Raw genomic sequence first — 7006 nt, forward strand, 5'->3', positions numbered from 1 at the left:
GCCACTGCAATGATAGCTGGCACTTGACTAAAAAGGCCAATTGAATCCATTACAATTATCCATGTAATTATTCTACATCCCATCTTTTCCTCTACCACAGTCTAGGACCACACTTAGCAAACAGGTGAAGAGAGGAGGAGCACTAATGCCTGTAGAGGAAGAGAACCATCACCTCTCTCCAAGCCCAGAGAGAGTGGTGTGTCTGCTCTCTAACATTCAGAGTCCTTGATGCTAAACTGTCTTTCCCCCTACCCCTTCCGATTCCCTCCTCTTCTATCTTCGGATTGGAGGACATTCAATCTAGATCCTGTCTTAAATTAATGAGGAAATACATCTTCTTACTCACTCCTCCTACCACTGCCAAGGAAATAAAGGGAGATCTTCAGGAATGGATCCCCTCTGAGCAGCAATTATAATAAACACCAGGTAAACAAGGCACTTCACACTTAAATAGACTGCCACCATTTTATGGGTTGAATTGTGTCCTCTCAAAAAGATCTGTTTAAGTCCTAACCCTGGTACCAAAGAATGTGACCTTATTTGGAAACTGGGTCATTGCAGATGTAATTAGTTAAGGTGTTGCTACATTGTCCTTATAAGAAGAGAGAAATGTAGACACAGAGACACAATAAGGGAAGATGATGTAAAGACACACAAGGCTAGATGGCCATGTGACAATGGAAACACGGACTGGAGAGATGCCTCTATAAGACAAGGAATGCCAAGGACTGACAGCAGACACCAGAAACTAGAAGAGGCAAGGAAGGTTCTTCCCTACAGGTTTCAGAGGGAGCGTGGCCTGTTAACACCTTGAATTCAAACTTCTAGCCTCCAGAACTGTAAGACAATAAATTTATGTTGTTTTAAGTCATCCAGTTTATGGTAGTTTGTTACAGCAGCTCTAGGAAACTAATACACACCCCCATCCCCACATTCATTCTCTCATCGGGCTACTGACTTCATCTTATAACCGGAAGTTCACATCTTTTGACCACTATCATCCATTTCCCCCACCTCCCAGGCCCTGGCAACCACTAATTTACTCTCTCTGTTTCCATGAGTGCAGGTTTTTTTTAGACTCCACATATAAGTGAAATCATAGTATTTGTCTTTCTCTCTCAGACTTATTTCATTTAGCATAATGCCCTCAAGGTCTATCCATGTTGTTGCAAATAGCACTATTTCCTTTTTCCTCATGCTTCAATAATATTCCATTATATTGATATATGTCTTATAGTTTTCAATGCACAGATCTTTTACCTCCTTGGTTTAATTTATTCTCAAGTACTTTATTCTCTTTGATGCTACTGTAAATGAGATTATTTAATCAATTTCTCTTTCTGATAGTTTGTGCTAAAATAATTTTTTTTAATTTATTGTTTTTATAGTGACATTGGTTAATGAAATCCAGTAAGTTTCAGGTGTACAATTCAACAGTAAAGCAATATATATATTGCATTGTGTGTTCACCACCCATAATTACATTTCTTTCTGTCATCATCTATTTGACCCCTTTTACCCCCTCTACTTCCTCCTTCCCCCACCCCCACTACCTTCTGGTAATCACTAGTCTATTATCCATGTCCATGAGTCTCTGTTTGTCCTGTTCATTTGTTGCTTTTAGGTTTATATTCCACGTATAAGTAAGTGATATCATGTGGTTTTCAACTTTTTCTGTCTGGCTTATTTTGCTTAGCATGATTATCTCAAGGTCCATCCATGTTGTCACAAATGGCAGTATTTCATCTCTTCTTATGGCTGAGTAATATTCCATTGTATATATGGACCACAGCTTCTTTATCCAATCATCTATCATAGGACACTTTGGTTGCTTCCATGTTTTGGCCACTGTGAATAATGCTGCTGTGAACATTGCTATGCAAATATCTTTTTGGATATATGTTTTCAAGTCTTTGGGGTAAATACCCAATAGAGGGATTGCTGGATCATATGGTAGAGCAATTCTTAGTTTTTTGAGGAACCTGCATACTGTTTTCCATAGTGGCTGTACCAATTTTCAGTCCTACCAGCAGTGTATGAGGATTCCTTTTTTAAATAATTTTTTTTAACTGAGTACCCCTTTACACATCTTAAAGTTGGCATCTAAAGTTTTTATTCAAGGTTTAAATAATTGCAAAAGATATATAGTAACATTTGCCATATAATCTACATGGCTCATTCCCTCCCTTCCTTCAGATCTTTGCTCAAATGCCACTTTCTGAGAGAAGCCTTTTCTGGCCAACCTGACTAAAATCGCAACTCCCCCACATATTCCCTACTTTATTTTTCTCTTTAGTATTTCTTTCCCCCCCCCCAGCTTTTTTGAAGTGTATGTAATATGTAAAAAATTGGAAACATTTAATGTAAACATTTTGGTGAGCTTGGACACATATGTATACCCATGATATCAGCACCACAAAGTAATAAACATATCCAGCACCTCCAAAAGATTTCTTGTATCCCCTTGCTCTGCATGTATGTCTAAAGAACACTTAGCATCTTAGCATCTACCCTCTTAACAATTTTAAGTGCACAACATCATATTATTACCTATAGCCATTATGTTGTATAGCAGATCTCTAGAACTTACCTTGTAGCATTTCTCACTGTCTAATATATTATATAATTTACTTATTTATCAGTTTTCTTCACTAGAATGTAAGCACCATAAGGACAGAGATTTCTGCTTTCTTCACTGATGTATCTACAGTTCCTAAAACATTGCCTGGAACATAGTAGGCACTCAATAAATATCAATTGAATGTTGAATGAATTCATCAGTTTCATCCACCTCTTCATTCTCAATCTGTGAAATTAATGTCTCCATCCTCTCTATTCTCAGGATGTATTTTTTTTAATGTGTGCTACCTCTTTACCAGGTGGGTAACTCTTTATGAACAAGTCTATGTGAGATCTATCTCAGTATCCCTAATATTCAATGGGTAATAGATGTTTAACAAATGGTCTGTGTATTGAAAGACGGAGATTCATGTAGGCACCATCCACTCAGGCCTATACCTACACGCTACATTTCTCCCATCCTCCCCACTGAAGGTACCCACACAGGCTTCCTTTATAACTGCCTTCCAGCACCCCAACACATTCCAGGTTCTCCCTCCTCAAAGGGAGAAAACTTCAAGCATCTCATATCCAAACATCAGTGCTTATGGAGGCATAGTTATCATGACAAAGCCTGCAAAAGAGAAACAGCTTCCCCAGATCCTATTTCAAAGGAAACTTCAGCCCAGGTAAAATCTCTTTCAGCCCCTACAGACAATGGCAGCAATCTGAAGAACCTAGATAGGCTAAAGAAAAAAAAGGGGCAGACAGCTCCCCCTTGTGGGTCGTCCACTCTAACATGTTACTTTGGTTTAGAGGGGTGGGGGGCAGAGAGAGGTCTGTGGAATGAACCGCTCAAGACACATACAAACACATCTATCCAGATGGAAAGCCAAGCACAGCTTTCTACCTCCCTTCTCACCCCAAATTTCGTGAAATGACAAAAAATAATTGTTCAATTAAAAAATAGGCTTATTTCTGGGTTTGTGGTTGTTTTCCTGCTTTCTGGGGTTATGGAAGTTTGATGTTCAGATATGAGTGATAATCTAAATAAATTATATACAAATTAATGGGGAAAAACACTCAATAACATAATTCCAAATGTAAGGAGGAGGAGTAAAGATACATTTACCAACTTCTTATCTCCGAAACCAATTAAATTGATTGACATCAATGAAAATAAATACGGATATGTAAATCCCATTTTAGATAAAAAGGAAAAAGCACTTACGACCCCAAATAACACTTTCTATGAAGAACTTCTGGCCAGTTCAGTGAAACTGGAACAAATTGAGGGAGTATGCTGGCACAGTGCCTCATAATGACAGATCATGGGTAGAGCTAGCAAAGCACAACTTCTCTAAAGTACACAATATACTCAGAGGAACAAAATCAAGAACACCTTGTTCATAACTAGATCCACCATACATATAACAACTGCTCCTAAAAAAGAAAATTGAACACCTAGAAAAGAAAAACAGAAATGAAGACAGTGTTTCCTAAAAATAAAAGAAAATTTGAACCTGGCTGGGGGTAAGGGGAAACAGAAAGTTGTAGTTTAATTGGTAAAGACTTTCGGTTTTGCAAGATGATGAAGTTCTGGCAATTGGTTGTGCTACAACGTGAATGCACTTAACACTAATGAACTGTGTTAAGTGCATTCACAATTAAAAACTAAAATTAATAATAAAAACTTGAATCTACAGATTGGGAGAAAAAAACTGATTCAAAGATCAATGCTGAAAACTGGCTTAATAAAGTTTCTTATCACCAAAGATAAAGAAAGAATCATTGGAAAAGGGTAAGATGATTAAAAAGTACGAACTTCCTGTTATACAGTAAGTCATGGGAATGTGATGTAATGTAGAGAATATAGTCAATAATATTGTAATAACTATGCACAATGATAGTTACTAGAATTGCCGTGATCACTTTGTAAGGTACATAAATTTCTAATCACTATGTTGTACACCTGAAGCTAATATAATATTGTATGTCAACTTTAATTTAAAATAATTTTTTAAAAAAAGAAAGAATCACTGGACATTCAAGCAAAACTATCAGCACACCTACTGAGAAAAAAAAAATTAGGCTGGCTTCAGACTTCAACACCGAAAGACTGGAAAAATCTTTACAAAGTCCTCTGGGAGAAGAAAAATGAGATCTAAGCAAAAGATAAATATTTCCAGCATGCAAGAATTCAGGGAACTTCATTCCTATGAACCCTTTTCAAAAAAACTATTAGTCAATAAACTCTAGCTAGCCCAGAGATAAATGGAGAAAATGCGGTAAAAGGATTAGTTGTGAGTGCTAAATCCATTTTAATGCAATACAAAAGCTAAAATTGCTGAGGAGTTATGGCTGCAAAGGAGAAGGTAAATGTTATAAACTATGAAAATGTAACCAAAGATCAAAACGCTAATGATAGGGATAGAAGAGAGAGTGGGAGTTAATATAAGCAAGCTGACTTGCACAACTTTTATAGTCGAAGTATCAAAAACTATTTTCACCTGCTAAGTCAAGTAATAAAGGTATTACTTGTAAGGTATTACAATAAAGGTAATAAAGGAAATCTTTAGAAGAATTAATACTATAATCCATGAAAATTAGATGGCGAAGAGTAGGGGAGGGAGAAAGGAGAAAGTGGAATTATACTATTTTAATCATTGCTAGTAGAGGAAATCAACACTAAATAATAAAGAATTGAGTACATCGTTTGAAGTTATGATTATAACAATAACCGATAGGACTATAAAAAAACTATACATCTTTTATATTATCAGAAGAACTATACAGAAAAAAAGAAAAAAGAAACACAGATCATATAGCAAAACATAAATAATAAAAATTGTTAAAATGGAAAGATAGCGTTAAGAAGATCAACCTAGTATCAAACACACTTTTCATAGTAACGTAAGGAGGAGACAAGAGAACTAAAACTTAAATCAAGCTATATTCAGAGACTGCCATGTGCTGATCAGCCCTATAGACAGACCATGAGGAAATCTACAGAACAAAGAAAGATTTCTGCTGAGATTACTAACATGGGTAGATTACTAACAAACCATTTACCCATACCTGGAAGGGAAAACAGAAAAACAGAGTCTTTAAGTTGGGCCCTACACAAAATAAACACAATCACTCATTCTTTATGGTTAAAACCATGGGGAACCTGTAGATCAAAGGCTGGGAATTGCCAGCAGGCCTTTCTTACTACATATTCTTACCTTTCACACCATATGGGTAAACAAAGTCTTTAAACTATAATTCAGAGAAACTAAGAATGATGTATAAACTGAATTCCCAAAACGCTCAGGGGCTTTTTTGTCTATGCTTTTTGTCCTTGTTTCTTGTCTTTGCTTTTTCTGTCTTGGTCTTTTCTCCATCTCTCTCACTTTCTCTGTCCTTCTATTGTCTCTGTTCCTCTGAGGCTCTTTCACTCTTTGTCTCTGAGCTCTGTCTGTGGAGCGTTAGCCTTTCTCTAATAAACTTTCTTTTTGACTCTAACTCTGGCGTGTCCTTGAATTCTTTCCTGTGCTCAGTCAAGAACTCTTTCTCTCTCAGTGCAGGGGTAATTTGCCCTGTCCTGCATCAATATAAATAAGTAAAAATACATAAATTCATGTATTAAAAGCACAATATTCTCAGATTGGATGGCAAAACTAAACTATAAACAATGGATTAAAAGATATATCGGTAATGAAGTAACTGATTCATATTGTCTTCCTTCCTGTTTGCTGGCATGCCTACCTTTCTCTCTGAATAATTCAGTGCAAAAGCCAGTAGGTAGAGCTAGCAAGGTAAGCCTCCACATGGGCAGAGGGTGGGGCATTGCTGGAAAGCTGGAGCAGGGTATTGGAACTAATGAGAAATGAAGAGGGTGTCAGCCCAGGGTTACAGTGGGGGGAAGTAGTAGTCTGGCGTGGGGTGTCAGAGCGCACCCCACGCAGGGTAAGAAGGGGATCTACACGATGCAAGTTGACTGAGCTGGAATTCTATGTTGGACTGGAACTAGAGGTAACAGTGAGAACCGTGGTTTTCAATACATATAAACAGATGTAGAAATACATCTAGATGTATTATTTATTTGTGTGAACACACATACATACCTACATACATATGTACATACAGACACGCAAACATATATTCCCTAGTTTTAACCAATGCGAGGGCCTGGAAGCAGCACCAAGAACAATTAGCAAACCTAGAGCCTTTATCTTCATTTCAAATACCACTCAGAGAACAGAGGGCCTATGGTTGACATAAGAACTAGGGCAAGGAAAGTACATGATGAGCCTGGAATACTTGATTGTGCCAGAAAGTAAAAACATGCTTGAAGAATGATGGAGACATTTCAAAAGAAACTGACAGAAGGCTCATTTAATCCCATCACTGTGAAATTGTCTCAGACTAATCAAGTTCATTGTAAAAGAAAAACATTACAATA

The sequence above is a fragment of the Pteropus vampyrus genome, unplaced genomic scaffold (genome assembly GCF_000151845.1).
Source record: "Pteropus vampyrus isolate Shadow unplaced genomic scaffold, Pvam_2.0 Scaffold276, whole genome shotgun sequence".
NCBI classification, from domain to species: domain Eukaryota; kingdom Metazoa; phylum Chordata; class Mammalia; order Chiroptera; family Pteropodidae; genus Pteropus; species Pteropus vampyrus.